We start from the raw sequence: 17,002 nt of genomic DNA on the forward strand, positions 1-17,002 counted from the left end.
TTTTTTTCTTGACTTCACAGATGAATGTGGTAAAATTGTAATTTTGTCATTTTCGCACCACTTATTGAAATTCTCCTCATATCTCCTGATAAGCTCTTGAACCCTGTCTTCGGGATTTGTCCTTTGTTTTGAAACACTAACAGTGTGATAAGAGGGCTGATTAGCACGTATAGTGGGGTATGCATCAGGAGTCAGTTTTGGGATTTTTCTGGGCACTCTAATGGGATCACCGTTGAGCACAGGAAAAATATCTTCACTTATAATAAACATAGGGTCAAAAAGGTTCAGTGCATACCGAAGTATTATCAGTAACCTCAAAATGGTCACGATGAATGTTCCTAACCCATTTGTCTCGTAAAACTTTGCCCTTGGGAAACCTAAAAGTTGTAGTATTGGAAGATCCATAATTTGATCGACAACCGGGCACAGAGCATTTACGACCCATTGTACTTACCTAACACATTTATGCACTCCACCAGACCAAACTCACTGAATCACCAACACATTACATACAGCCCTAATAACCTCTGAATACAACTAAAAACATCACTAGCACTTTAAAAATAACTAGATAACAAATAAAAGGACACTGAAACATTACTTAACACACAAACATATTCGGTGGATAATTAACTTGCGAATTCCAGTAGCAAGATAACCTCAACGAACTAGACACGTGCTGAGCTTACACCAAACTGAATGTAAACATGGCCCTACATGCCGGATACGCGTAGGCCAATGCGGCGGCCATTTTGTGATGTATCGATATGTGCCTTCAGGTCTGATAATATTGTAGTTGGTCTTGGACTGGCGTATATCACAGACACGCCGTGACCGATGAAGGGTTAAAGAATTTCTAGGAATTTCCACATAATGTGCAAATGGACAGATACCAATTGCCAGAAAAAATTAGTAGAAAATGTAATAACTTGCAGCTTATTTCGTGTCTGGTTGTTATTCAGAAGACAGTACTAATATGGTCTATGAACCGATGTGAGGAGAAGTTCGTGAAAGTTTTGCATTTAAACTACACAATTGTGGTAAGGTGACAGACAGAAGAGCAGTGTTTTGTAAGAAATGCTAAAAATCGTTCAGTAATACTGGAAGTCTTCAACATAATCTCAAACATATTCATCCTTTCCAAAGTGTATCTGCGTCTGACAATGTCACTAATAGTTCACCTTCTCAGTCAACGGTGGAGCACATTATAGGTTTTTTCTTTCTATTTGCTTTACGTCGCACCAACACAGATAGGTCCTATGGTGACGAAGGGATAGGAAAGGCTTAGGAATTGAACGGAAGCGGCCTTGGCGTTAATTAAGGAACATCCCCAGCATTTGCCTGGTGTGAAAATGGGAAACCACAGAAATGGTATTTAAATATTTTATTATAAAGGTCCACCTTTTCAGTGCAAACTGTGCAATGTTTTACATTGCATTTACGTTCAGGGACTAGTTTTGACCTAACTGTAGGTCATCATCAGCCTTAAATGAAATAAACACAAATACACCGACGAAAATAATGTATAGACACAAAAGTCTTAAAAATTGTATGCACAACTCGTAGAATTGAAGTTAAAACTGGTTACATAAAAATAAAATTCCGTTGAAAGCTCAAGCAATTTAAGACACATGACATAAAAAATGAAATATACATACCATGTATGAAATTAAGGTACGGTACAAGAGATGCGGTGCAATATGTTAAAAAGTTGCTCTTTGATAGAGATTCATAAAAATCCGGTGCGCCACACTACATTAAAAAGTTGTTTACGATAGAGCTCCTTAAATTACTGGTCAAGGATGATACGTAGAAGTTCAATAAAAGCTGGCTCCCTAAATATGCTGCTTTCTACTCAAAAGTTCAACTGAGACGAAGTCTTATCAAGATATTCATATAATCAGTATACATAAATGCGATGCATGTTAGAAAGGCTCTTCTGTTTTTAGAATTTTTAAAGGTGAAAGATCATTCTTGCGCATGGAGGTCTAAATACATAATAGTAATTAAAGGTGGTTGGAGTTTGCAGTTCAATGCGGACTGTACAGTTGAACTGGATAAATGACAGCTGAGATAAAAAGAGTTAAGTTAGGGGAAAGATAATACGTAAATGACATATGTCGTGTGGGAATCACCTTGTGTTGCAACAAGTTGAGCGAAGCTGGAAAGGCATGTATGTATCTATCATAATGAAATTTATATCTTTTAATTAAACCATGGAAAACCATCTTCAGGGCTGCTGACAGTGGGATTCGAACCCACTATCTCCCGAATGTAAGCTCACAGCTGCTCGCCTCTAACCGCATGGCCAACTCACCCGGTACCATATCTACTTGGGGGTGTTACAGCTCACTGGATTGATTCAAATTGTGAATATCGTAATTCTACATTACAAGTTAAACATGTTACAGAAAACCACAATGCCGTTCACTGCACTGAAGAGTTTGAAGATGTAGTTCATGAATATGGTTTGGAAGATAAAGTAGTTCCATTTTACATGGACAATGCAAGAAATATAGTTTTGGAGTTGAAAGAGTGAAGTTCAACAGTTTTTAGTGTGCAGCCCTGAGTGTACAATTCAGTTTTATTGAAGCTATTATGATGCTGCTATCGGAACATTACTTTCAAAGTGCAGGAAAATAGTTGCGACATTCTAAACACAGCCCTTATCTAGAAAATCAGGTTGATAAAAACTTACAAATAAAGACCTTGATGCTTGTAAATTAAAACAGGACACAGGTACTCGATCGATGCAGAGGTGCCAACTATTACGGATTGTCCGTAATTATTATGGACTGCCCCTAATAATTACGGATTTCACTTTGCGATTATGGCATGGTCAAAGGAGGACACTGTTATGGAAAAGCAACATTATCACGATAAAAATATGGATTTCTACGCAAAAGAGGAAAGAAGTAAAAAATGTTCAATCCCTTAGAGCAAATATTCAATCCCTTAGAACATTAGTGGTCAACCCTCCTTGTTTCAATGTTTGTGAGTTGGCATCTAAACATATTTGGCGGTTACCGTATAATCCCGAATACCACCCAAACTCAAAATATTGGTTCTAAATCTTGGGTACGGATCGTATTCAAGCAGTTCATTCTCGTAAATATTTACTACATTTAGGTTTGAAATAGATTTGAATACAGTTATCGTAATTAAATTGAAATAACATATAACGTAGTTCAACCTATTCAATACAAGTAAATAAGAAATGTGGTATTATATTCCTATTTAATTATAAACGGACGCGGTACCTGTTTCGACCCCAATCTGGGTCATCATCAGCTGAATAAAATGCAAAAGCAATGCATAGGTAAATAAGAAATTAAAGAATGAGTCTTTCACAAAAACAGTTGAAGAAGCAATATAAGATAATGGGAATAGGCACTGTGCGATTTTAAATCGTAAAGTCTAGAAGAAGTAGAAGGTCAGCCACTTAAGGCACAATCTTCTGAATAGTAGCACAACACACGCAAAGTTGGGCACTGTGTCTCAAAATGTTTACGAGAAGCGGAGAACAGTTAGTGAGCCAGCCTGCTTGTACTATCAGATGCGAAGTGACAACGCAATTTAGTAAATATGAAGTCCCAGAATTGTGTAGTGACTATTCCCTCCTATTCACTGCAAAATGCACTTCACCCAGTCCTCAACTAATGCACTACCATCCAGCCGGACTCGTGTGTTCTAACAACACCGGACGGCATGTTTCCTCTCGGAAGTGTTTTCCTTTTCAGAACCGCATATGGAGGAAGTTTGGTCCCATCCGCTAATACACACAACATTACCGTGCATCGTTGCTTTTCGTTACCACCTGTTTTGATGGTTACTCTAAGAACCCTTCGTATCCACTGAATTTTCCAACGGCATTTTAAAATAGGTGTCAGGTCGGAATTCCCAATTTGCGACAGCAAATAAGAATTTTGCTTCCTCAAATGAATAATGTGTCGCTGAAAGGCCGTTAATTTTTCTTCACACACCCCAGGGAAGCGTTGCAAAATAAGACGTACGTCTACGAATGCACAATCCCTTCCTCCGATAAAGTTTCGGACAGTCGGAAGTAATAAATCAGTGCATGGAGAAAATGGAAAAATTGAGAGAAGAAAATTTAAATCTTAAGAAGCAACTAAAAGACACACAAATACAGTTATGAACTTGATCAGTATGGTCGTCGTAACACGGTTGAAATTTTACGCGTACCTGAACGAGTTAATGAGGATGTGTATGAAATTGTTAAGCATGTTGGTCGAGTATTAAATGTGGAGATCAAGAATGAATCGATTGATGCCTGTCGTAGGTTGAAGAGGCAATTGCATCAAGCTTCAGGTGCCATTGTAGTGAAGTTTGTACACCGTAGTGTCAAGAATGAACTCATTCAAAAACGCAAGGTTAAAAGGGATTTAAATGCGTCTCATCTCGGATTTTCTGAGTATGAGACGGTGTATATAAACCACAGTTTGACGTCCCTACGAAGAAAGGTTCTTGGCCAAGCTCGAAAAATTAAGAAGGAGAGAAATTATCCTTTTCTATGGGTAGATCATGGAGGTAACATTAAACTCCGAAAAAGAGAAAAACCCTGGACGATGTGTATGGATTAACTGAGATTGTGTAACTTTTTTGTTTTGAGAAAAATTATTTTTAATGCAATTAATATTTACTACCAGAATGTAAGAGGGTTAAACACTAAAATTTCGGAGTTTTATGTTAACAATAGTGAATCAGAATATGATATTCTGTTGATTACGGAAACATGCTTACAATCTCATGTTGCTAACAGCGAACTGTTTAGTAGGGATTTTAATGTGTATAGAAAAGATCGTGGAGGTACAAGAAAAGGAGGAGGCGCATTGATAGCTGTTAAAGGTTCTATAGTATCAAGACAAATAACGTTAGATTTTGGTGATACTGAAGCAGTTTGTGTAAAAATTATAGTTAATGGTCACAGTTATGTAATAATGTCAGTGTATTTTCCACCTGCAACCAAATTGGAAGCATATTTGGACTTCTATAGATTGTTTGAAGTTAATAAGGACTTTTCCAATTTAGATCTTATTATAGCTGGTGACTTTAATTTGCCATTAATTACTGGTGAGCAAAGTAATATTGTAAATTTTGGACCTGCATATAGAACCTTAGCTGAGTTTATGTCACTCTATCAGTTGCACTTGGTCAATAATATTCTTAATGCAAATGGAAATACACTTGATCTTATTATTACGAATGTTAACACATTAACAGTATATAGAGATGAGTGCCCCTTAATTGAGGAGGATAGTTATCATCCTGCAATTGCAGTCACGCTACTATTAAGCAGAGAGCGTAGCCATGTTTCACAACGACCTGAACAACCTAAGCAGTTATTTGACTTTAGAGGGGCTAATTTCTTTCAAATGTATAAAAGGTTCGAGCGAATGGATTGGTCTAGGATTGTAGAATTTACAGACGCTGACCAGGCTGTTGAGTATTTTTATGCTCAGGTACACTCTGTATTTTGTGAAACGGTACCTATGAAGAATTTTCACACAAAGAAAAAGTATCCTCCATGGTTTACTAAAGACATAATAAATAACTTGAAACTGAAGGAAATCCACAGAAAGTGAAGGAAACATTCAGAGTATAGTAGGGTAATATTTAACCAGTTAAGGAGAGAAACGAAACATATGATCAGTAAAGCGTGTAAGAATTATATTTCTAAACTTGAAGAGAATATCAAAAGTGATGTTAATCAGTTCTGGAGCTATATAAAATGCAAAAGAAATACCAAGGAGGGTCTGCAACAGGGCATGAAATTTAACAATATGTTACTTAATAATAATAATAATAATAATAATAATAATAATAAAAGTATAGCTGATGGCTTTGCAACCTTTTTTGGATCGGTATATTCGAAACCTCCACCAACCTATGATATTCCTGATTCATCTGATGTATATGTTAATTATCCGTTATCTTTAGAATTAGTGGACGAAAAGGAATATAAGTTAGCTATTAAAAAATTAAAACCTAAAAGGTCATGTGGTGTTGATGGAATACCGCCGTACGTATTGAAAGCATGTTCGAATTTGTTGGATTTTCCCTTATGAGCCTTATATAACATTGTGGTAAAAACGCAAACCTTTCCAAAAGTATGGAAGATAGCGAAAGTGTGTCCAGTTTTTAAATGTGGGGACAGTAAAATTATTGAGAACTATCGCCCTGTTTGTATTTTGTGTGCACCGGCTAAAGTATTTGAGCAAATAATGTACACGCGTATATTTAATCATGTGAGAGTCGGTATACATATCAATCAGCATGGTTTTATGCCAGGTAGATCAACTACGACTAATTTATTAAAATTTATACAATATGCTTACCGTTTTGAATAATCAAGGACAGGTCGACGTAATATACACAGATTTTTCCAAAGCCTTCACAAATTAGATCACGGCATTTTAATGAAAAAATCGTTATGCTTTGGTCTGACCCCTCCTTGGTTAAAACTGCTTGCATCATATCTTAGTGCACGGAAACAATATCTGACAATATGTTTACTATCATCAACATGAGTCTTTCACATACAATGTTACTTCTGGTGTACCACAAGGGTCTAACCTTGGCCCTTTATTCTTTATTTTATATATTAATGATTTGCCCACTAGAATTAGGTTTTCTCACTGTTTATTATATGCTGATGATGTCAAACTTTATAAAGAGATAAAAAATGTTGATATGTTGAAATTACAATAGGATTTGGATTACTTATACGCATGGAGTATTGAAAACTGTTTGCAACTTAATATAAATAAATGTTGTTTCCTTCAGATTTCAAATAAGAAAAATACATTGAATTATAAATATAAAATTAATAATGAAGAACTCAGAGTTGTCCACTCTGTTAATGACTTAGGGGTAATTGTTACAAGAAATTTATCTTTCAAGGAGCATATTAATACAATGGTTAATGATTCCTATAAGAAATTGGGTTTTATAATTAGAAATTCAAGAGATTTCTCTAACACGTATGCACTCACCTTATTATTCAATAGTATTGTCCGATCAAAACTTGAGTATTCATGTATAATTTGGTCTCTATGTTATAAATCTTACCAAAATCAAATTGAAAGGGTGCAGAAACGCTTTTTAAGATATATTTATTATAAAAAAAATAAGATATTCCCCTTTAGAAATTATGTTTCATATGAATTTTTGTTGAATGAATTTAAATATGCATCGCTAACCAGTAGGCGTGTAATAGCCCAACAAATTTATCTCTATAAGATGGTTAATGCATTAATTGACGATAATAGTTCGCTTCACGAGTTATGTTTTACTGTTAGAAAAGGAAATTTAAGATTTCGGCAATTGTTTATTACTCCAGTCTCCAAAACTGTATTCTTTAAGAACTCTCCATTTATCAATATGTGTGAAACATACAATAACTTAGTTAATAAGTATCATATAGATCTTGACTTTGCTTATTAATATGACACACATGTAAATATATTAAAAGAATTTTTCTCGTCGAAGTGATTTGTTTATATGTATAATATTTACATGATTTTGTTACAATTTTTTGTTTGATTTATTAACAGGCTTCTGTATACGATATATTGTTTCATCCATTTCATACAGAGCATTATATTCTCATTTACATAGCGTTTTCACATTTTCTTCTTTTTGGTATTTCTATGTTATTTGTTCAAATAATTTGTAAAAGCCACCTATAATTGGAGCGTGTCTCTGTTGGTGGCACATGTATTAAATAAATAAATAAATAAATAAATAAATAAATAAATAAATAAATAAATAAATAAATAAATAAATAAATAAATAATTCGTGATTGGCGGAAGGAGGAGGTTAAACTTCCAAAAATTAACTGCGATCGCAGAGCGGAATTGAGTGCTTCCGCAAATTGATAGAAAAACGTGAGTTAGGATATGTTGTTTCTAGTGAAATGTGTCAATTGGAAGCGCTAGAGACCTGAAAAGAACTCAAAACACAGGGTTTTACTGCAAGCCGCGGATGGACCTGAAACTTTTATCGGAGAAAGGGATTCTGCAATCGTAGACGTACGTCTTATTTCACAACGCGTCCCTGGGGTGTATGAAGAAAAATTAACTGCCTTTCAGCGTCACATTATTCATTTGAGGAAGCAAAATTCTTATTTGCTGTCACAAATTGGGAATTCTGACCTGACAGCTGTCTATTTTAAAATGCTGTTGGAAAATTCAGTGGATACGAAGTGTTCTCAGAGTGTAACCATCAAAACAGGTGGTAACGAAAAGCAACGATGCACGGTAATGTGTGCGTATTAGTGGATGGGACCAAACTCCCTCCACATGCGGTTCTGAAAAGGAAAACACTTCTGAGAGGATACATGCCGTCCGGTGTTATTGTTAGAACACATGATTCTGGCTGGATGGACAGTGCATTAGTTGAGGATAGGGTGAAGTGCACTTGGCAACGTCGCCCGGGAGCTTTGATAGAAAAATGAAACATGCTTGTTTTGGACAGTTACCGAGGACATACAACTGACACCATAAAAGATATGATGAGGAAACAAAAAACCGATCGTGCGAAAATTCTCAGAGGACTCGCTTCTATTCTACAGCTGTTGCATGTTTGCGTGAACCGACCTTTCGAAACTGCAGTGAAACAGTTGTATACCGAATGGATGTCTGATGATGATCACGCGTTAACATCAACTGGACGAGTGAAGAGGTCTGAAGTGGGACTAATATGCAGCTGGATCAAGACCTCATGGTCGCCCATTCCCAACAATCTAATGTCCAAAAGCTTTAAGAAATGTGGAATTTCAAAATTCAGTGGACGGTAATGAGGATGACTTAGTTATGGAAAGGTGCCCGCGACGCAAGTTCCTATGGTGAAACTGCAGATTATGATGGTGAATTGTGAATGATCTGATTATTGGACTGATTTTATTTGCAATTTTTGTGATTATTTGATTAATTGTAAGCTTTTTGAATTTATATTTGTGGTATATTTGAAGAAAATCAAATAGGTATGTAAGTTATCGAAATCGAAACCGACTTTCAACCTATTAGGTCGTGTTACGTACATTTAGTATGTATTGAAGAGATGTTCAGTACAGAACAAAAATGGCCAACCAGACACCAGTGGGATCTGAACCCACAACCTCCCGATTTCGCGTCGGTTGCTCTACCAATTGAGCTATGGTAGCCTAGGCCATCTTTGTTCAGTTGGAAAGGATCTAAGCTACAGGTCTGGTACTACTACAATCTCACTGTAGAGTGCGTTTAAGTTGACCATTGAGGGCCAAGACAATGAATATTGAATTTTCACGACCGCATTGTAATCGAAACCGACTTTCAACCGACGCGAAATCGGGAGGTTGTGGGTTCGGATCCCACTGGTGTCTGGTTGGCCATTTTTGTTCTGTACTTAACATCTCTTCTATACGTACTAAATGTACGTGACAAGACCTAATAGGTTGAAAGTCGGTTTCGATTACAATGCGGTCGTGAAAATTCAGTATTCATAGGTATGTAAGTTATTTGATTTCCTCTTTTTTTTCTTTTTTTTTTCTCCCCCGTATTTTTCCATCTCAAATTTTGGGTGCGGGTCTTATTCGGTGGCGGGTGGTATTCGGGATTATACGGTATTTGGTCGTCACTTCCTTTTGATTCCTGCGAGCGTTGTGAAGTCACGGCCAGCTACACTGATATCCGCTACTCTCTTAGCTAGAATGATGCGTCATGTCGGCTGTGAAGTAGGCTCTACTCCTTGCTCTGCTGTTCTCCAGTCCGCACATTCTGCTCTTTGTTGTGTGGGTAGATGTGAGTGGTATTATTAGTGCGTTTCAGTTCTAATTGTCCTAGTCGTTCATTCAAAAAGGACCGATTGGTTTTGTAAAATGAAGCGGAGCAATTCTCAAATTGCATCTTCTGCTAAGAAGACGGCAAGCAGTGGTACAGAAATTTCCAGACGATACCCAAACGAACGGCCATGCCTACTTTCTTCACGTGTTAGTGAAATCCACGTGTTCTGCAGTGTGCGTTCTTGTGACTTCTCTGTGGCTCACGGTGGATGAGACGATTGCAGAAGACACATAGAATCCAAGAAACATCATACATACAGTGAATCAAAATTACAAAACAGGTCTGTTTCATCGTTCTTCATAAAAAGTAATGAAACTGCGGTGACAAATGCTGAATTACTGTTCTCATAATCTCTTTTGGAGCATAATATTCCGTTATCAGTTTCAGACCACGCTGGAAATTTATTTAGATCAATGTTCCCCGACTCTCAAATATCTTAGAAATATGGTTTTGGAAGACCTAAAACTTCTGCTTTAGTTCAATACACAGTATGTGAGGCTAAAGAAGGAAGTAAGTGCACTTGTGCAAATAATGCCTTTTTCTTTGGCTACTGATGGTAGTACGGATTCAGATGCAGTTAAACTTTATCCTATAGTCGTCTCTTTAATTTTAATGCTCAGGGAGGCCAAATATCAACACTTCTATTGTCATTGTTAGAGAGTATTGACAACACAGGCTTCTTTAGCCATTCCATGAGAAAATTGCATTTCTTTTTCATTTGACAATGCGTACACAATGATGGGGGGCAAATAAAGGTGTTGCCAAATTTGTGAACGACAGGCATTCTTCTGTTTATTTCCCAGGTTGTTCATGTCATCTCGTGCACATCTGTACTTAAAAACCAGCAGCCCAATTATCAGTCAATGTAGAGAACTTTTTGGTTCAGTTGTATCACTTTCTTGATACGAGTTCTAAAAGGCAAAACACGTTTAAAGTATATCAGGCTGTTTGTGGTACAGAGGGTCACAAAATATTGAAATATGTCAGTACCCATTGGCTCTCGCTTCTTCAGTCTATTAATCGAGTTCTCCTAGCAGTGGGAAGCTTTGACACTCTTGTTTTGTAATGAGGCCCACCATAAAAATGAGAGCAACAAGCGGTTTGAATAACGTTGTTTCAAGACCCACACACAAAAATGTTTTGCTGCTTTCTTCAGAGTACACTTCCTGTCTTTAACTCATAGAATTTATTTCTGCGACAAGATACTCCAGCCATACATCATCTTAGAAGGAAACTTACTGGTATTTTAACTGACCTATTGATCAGATTTGTCCAGCCATATTCTATTCAGTCAGAATCTACCTCCCTTTTGAGTATTGAATTCATGTGGAGGAAATACTAGAAAGCCAATGAGGACTTTGTAATAGCAGCAAAAGCCAGGGCATAAAGATAATGACTGTGATGAAGAGATGTTTTATAATTCTGTTAGAGAGTTTTATATAGCAGTTTGCAGTTACATTAACAAGAAATTTCCCCTTGATAATGAATTTCTTCAACATGTCCAAGGAAAGTGAACATGACAAATCTAAGAGGAATTTGCAGTGTACCAGTGTGATGCTTTCCCTGAATAAATAAATAAATATATATATATATACACCGTAAACACTTTGTGACAGGTGTGCGCAAATAATTTCATATTTCGCGGGATATGCATCGATGGTCTGACAAGGAACATTATATGTTTTCACTCGTCAATAATGCTGCTACCTGTGTGTACAATGATAATGTCCGAAGTGTTGGACTGTTGGCAACAGAGAGCCTTTTGGTGTATTGTACTGAGCACGTGATTTTGTGAATAGTAGGAAACTTTTGTCGGCAACAGAAAACGTTAATGAGGTACATACATCAAAGTAAGTGGAAATCTTCATTTCATGTTTCCTGATAAAAATGCATGATTCTTATGTCGCTTTGAGCTTTCTTTCAGTTATTTGTGTTAAAATAAAATAAAGAGAAGTTTAAGGGGTATCTTTATAACAACAATGACTCTGCCACAAAGTAACCCCAGTGTTCTAGAATTGCCTTTTTTAGTAATGTGGAGTCTGTAAACGATGTTCCACTATACTGAAGCAAGAATGTCCATCTCTTGTTAAGATCTATTTGAGAACTAGTTGAAAATTGTCTGAATAATCTAAGTTCTTGATACAGGTAATGTAGTATTTGCCCTCTAAGCCAGGAAGAAGTGTTGAAGCACATGTATAACAGGGCAATGTATGTAGAAAGTGATGCTATGAAACAAGCTGTAACTAAGTTTCATTGAACACCTGAATCTCAAAAGAGGTAAGGTAACAATTAATGGCTGAAGAAAAGGGAGATGTATAGATGTGCCATCTGGAAGAGGTATGACAGCTTCAGATTTTGACACTGTAGATGAGATTCCTAGCTGTAGTGGCACCGATGGGAACTGTCCCTCAAAGAAAATTAAAGACACCCGAAAGGAGAATTCAAGTAAAAATGACAATGATGACATCTGTACTGAGTCAAAAGACAACTCATTGCATGGAGAAGAATTTAATTCTGACTCTGAAGAACTTCCTATTCGTGAAAATCGTATCTTGGAATCCGATGATAAGATTGTTGGGACACGCGTAACTGTACTGTCCAGGAATCGTAATGAAAGTATACAATCAAGGTGCAGTTATCAGTGCTATGGATAGCACCGTGAAGTGGGCGGATATCAAGGATGAAATATAGTATGCAGATGTCAAAATATGGTGTAAAATTAGTCCAACCATACAAAGGAGAAAACTTGAAATCTATGACATTCCAGAACTCACAAAACACAGCAAAAAGTAAACAGTTTGCAAACTATTCACTCTTGAATGATGCAGATATTTCAAGTGGTTATATCTGAGGGTTTAAAAAATATAGTGTGTTGTATCATCATGGATATGAAAGAGATTCTCCTTTTATATTTAGCCAGAGTCTTAAGTAACGACTTAATGGGGGTAACTTTGTGACATCTGCACCAAACGTGGAAATACAATGGTAAAAAGATGGTGTCACAAAGTAACCCAGCCTAATGGGGGTAACATTGTGACAAGATCTTCTTGAAATATTAAGTGGTTAAATGTAAATACACTTATAAAGATTATTTCAAACATGAACAAAGGACGGAAGCATACACAATATAGAAAAACGTTAATACATAATGATATTATTCTGATTATATTGAAGGAATCGTCAAAACTGTCACTCCACGCACTCAAGTAACCTCATTTTACAGTGTATATATGTATAATATACAATATTATTGTACATGGACCTAACATAGATGTGAACTGGGGCACCATTGCAGAGTTTAATAATGAAAGTGGACAAATTATGTATAAAATCTTAAGTAATGTTGTATTTCCAGTATTAAGTGTACCTCACAGATTACTCTCCCACAGAGTTTTCAGTGTTTACTAAAATCAGACAGAATTCAGGCCTACATTAAGTACATCTACCCTGGAACCGCTTATGGTTCTGAAGACGAAAATGTCATGTCAGGGGGAAGTATGTTTCAAGAAAACGTACACTGAAAGGCGGCTGCTGGGTGCGAAACAAGATACAAAGAATTTTTTATTGCAGAACTAACAGGTAATGAGCAAATTTTATTGTGTAATATGATATACTTTAGAATAGATTGCTGTAGGAAAGGGCAAACAGGGTGCTTTGGATTTGACTCGTAAACATTTTGCCGAGGGGGTGGGGGGTGGTGGTGTGCGGTTTAAAAGTGGGGTTACTGATAACCCTCTTCAAAGGTTGGTACCTCCGCAATACATTTGTCTTTAACTAATGTAATGTCAAGAAATAATAAATGAAAATATTAATAATAAAAACTCATATTAACACAAGAATAACAGAAAATATTTACAAAACAGCAGACTTAACAAATTCCTTTGTGGATCATTGGGAGCATAACCTGCAGCAAGGGAAAGAGACATAGCTACTACTGACTTGCAGTTTTAAGTTGAAGGAAGAGAGACCTAACATAATTTTAATGAGATTTTTGAAAAATAGAGCACGGTGACCATGAGAATAAGCATATTAACCTTCACTTTCTGAAATAGTCCAGTACAGTAGTTTTCTTCCTCTTGCCCAGATGTCTTACAGAAAGAAGTATTCTCAGTTTGGTTGAGACTGTTGATGAGATCTTCATCAATGTTGAAGGAGAAGTACCAGCGGACAATATCCAGTCCCTCCATTGCTGCCCCAAAAGTCGGTTCTGCTTGATCTTTTTCATTTTCTTTTTCTTCTTCCTCTTCAGTACTTTGTCTTTTTGCATTGTTACAAAGTTCTCCAACATCGATCTGTGGTGCTGGGATTAGGATATCATCACAAGTAACAAATTCTTCGAATGTTGTGCCACCCGAGTCCTTTGATACAACACCCCAATCTTCAATGTCATCCGTGGTGTCTTCAATAAAACATCTGAAATGGCACCAAAACCAATATGGTCAAAGCAGTTTTGAATTGTGTCTGTTGTGACTAGTTGCCGTGCTGCTACAAACATATGCATGGTTTGGAGTATATTAAATTTCATTTCCTCATTTCTTTTGAGGAAAGAAATAGCTCTTTGAACCAGGGTCTTCCTGTACTTCACTTTCACAGAATGAATAATACCAAGGTCCAAAGGCTGTAGGTGACTAGTGCAGTTAGAAGGAAAGGAAACCACTTTTATCTACTGCAAGAAAGATGTATCTAAAGGATGAGCTGGACACCTATCACCAGCTCTACCATCCTTCCTGCGTATGCCATCTTAGCATCCAAGCTTCATAAAAATTTTAGAAATATCTTCAATGTCATCCACGCACATTTATTAAAATCATATTTACATGGGAGTGTATGGGTGTTCTTGAAGCATCTTGGTTTCTTAAATTTTCCAATTAGTGGGGATAATTTTTCACTCCCGTCGCTGTCAACACGCAAGTGCTGTCAGTCTTTCTTTACTTTATTTGCCTCCATAGCATTTTTCTCCGTGAACAATGTATGTCTTGGATGGGAGCAGATTGTAAAACACTCCTGTTTCATCGGCGTTAAAAATATCATTAACATCGTATCCTTCAAGAAGTCGAGGTAATGTATTCTTTTCCCATTACACGACTGCATCGTCAACTTACGCACTCCCGTCACACGTGTTTTGGAACAAAAGATTGTGCCGTTTTTTAAAATGATCAAACCTGCCATTAGAAGTGTTGAATTCGACCAAACCCAACTTAAGTGCGACTTCTGAAGCTTTTTTTAAAAAGTATGTTACCATCAATTGGAGCATTTTCCCTCACTTTTCCCATGAATCATTTCATTAAAATGTTTTCAAGTTCTTGTAGGCGAAGAACGAATATTCTTCCGTATTATGCCCTAGAACCGCACTCCACTTCCACGGTCAGAATTGCTCCCTTCTGCTTCATGCTGCCAAACAGCATAGTGTGTGCCATGTCATATTTTTTTTTCATCTGAGACAAAGGTACTTGAATATCCCTTTTGATTATTATCCCTTTTGATATCACTAATTATGTAGATCTTTTGTTGAAGAGTCAGCTTCTTACGTTTAGCAGCCATAATGAACATAGTGCGCTGTAACTCGCAGTACAACACTTATCACAGACACAAGTACCTCGTAGCACAGCTTGAAACTCAGGAACAAAAACAGTGAAGGAAGCTGCAGATGTTCTTCAGTCTGCGCGCTCCGCATGATTCCTAAGCAGCGATTGGTGCTGCGAGACAAGTGTCTAACCGATGTAACAGCGTTGCGGCTATAGGTTAAGGCATCTGTCCCCACTGGAGACATAACTATTTAACTATAGTTAGTGAAGATTGTCCCTTTTTCAGATAATGACTGGACATAGGTTATTTAATTTCATTATGGGATTATTCATATATTTTAAAATTTATTGTTGTTATTGACTGCCGTTATTGCGGATGCCATAAAAATATTACGGTAGGAATGTCGCAGGCTTGTTGTACAATGTGAAATTAATCATTTTTATGGATATTTTGAAGTTAACTAGCGAGTCACCCCGACTAAAACGGTCCAAACTCCCGAACCGTTCATGCAAATTATGTACTTTAAAGATTATTCTAATCCTTAATGAGTTTTAGAGGAGTTTAGACAGTTCATTTGGATGTAAAATTTGGGGACAATCTCTATTTATTTATTTATTTATTTATTTATTTATTTAATTTATTTATTTATTTGTTGTATTTAATTGACAAGTTTTTTTTACCACTGACTGAAACAAAATCGCTCTAAAATTCAAATGATTGGAGATAAGTATATGCCCTCCTAGACTTTTTTGTAGAGCTTGAACAGCACTACATTTTGTATGCTTACACTTGGGGTCTATCGATTACGGATCAGGCAGCGTAAGCCATGGGAGGCATGACTTTCTACTTATTCCGTAATTTTTTTCTAGAATACATTTTCATTTTGTTCAATATCCATAGCCTTTTCAGTTTCTAATTGCCTTTTACTCTTCTGAGATGTATCCTTCACTGTCAATCATGTGAAATTTGCAAGAGACCTTCCACCTAATATTATATTTCGTGAATTTACATGTGTCTCGCGGCATGTATGCGTACGTCAGTCGTGCCTCTAGGCCGTACAGCTAGTCTTACCTGAAACCGCACTTCGCTCCTGTACAGCCGTCATTCCGGTACTGCCTACAGTTCAGTGGACATGACTAACCAATGGCATCTAGCATGACAGTGACTGCTGCTTGCTGATAACCAGGGAACGGATTTATATGTAAATGCATATCTCTTTAAGAACCTCAAATTAATTATATTTTGCATTATCTTTACGAATCATGACGTGTGGAGTAAATGAACTGCAGCAGAATACAGAGATCAGAAGTTACAAGTAAAAAAAATTGTGGCCGAAGAAAAACAGAAAGCTTTAACTGATTTCACAGATAAACTAGAGCAAGACAGCAAAGCTAATTCTAAACTACTTTACCGAACAATAGGAAATATAAGAAGAGACAATGAATACATAACAGCAATAGAGGAACCAGATGGTAACATAGTTAGGGAGGAGACAGAAATAAGGAAGATCATGAAATCCTATTTTGATAATTTATACAACAGTACTGGGAAAGACTCCAATAATGTAACCACGCAGGTCAGTTTAAGCTGCAATGATGAGCCTGACCAAGAGAGTCCGCCAACATGGAAGGAA

The 17,002-nt window shown here is 36.7% G+C and overlaps 1 protein-coding gene across 5 annotated transcripts in view; it reads left to right on the forward strand.

Annotated features, from left to right (window-relative positions):
- Nucleotides 1-17,002, forward strand: part of LOC136877494 (chromodomain-helicase-DNA-binding protein 6) — a 703,291-nt gene that overhangs the window by 144,537 nt on the left and 541,752 nt on the right. The gene's annotated exons all lie outside the window — the stretch shown is intronic.

Source organism: Anabrus simplex, chromosome 7 (genome assembly GCF_040414725.1).
Source record: "Anabrus simplex isolate iqAnaSimp1 chromosome 7, ASM4041472v1, whole genome shotgun sequence".
Lineage (NCBI taxonomy): Eukaryota > Metazoa > Arthropoda > Insecta > Orthoptera > Tettigoniidae > Anabrus > Anabrus simplex.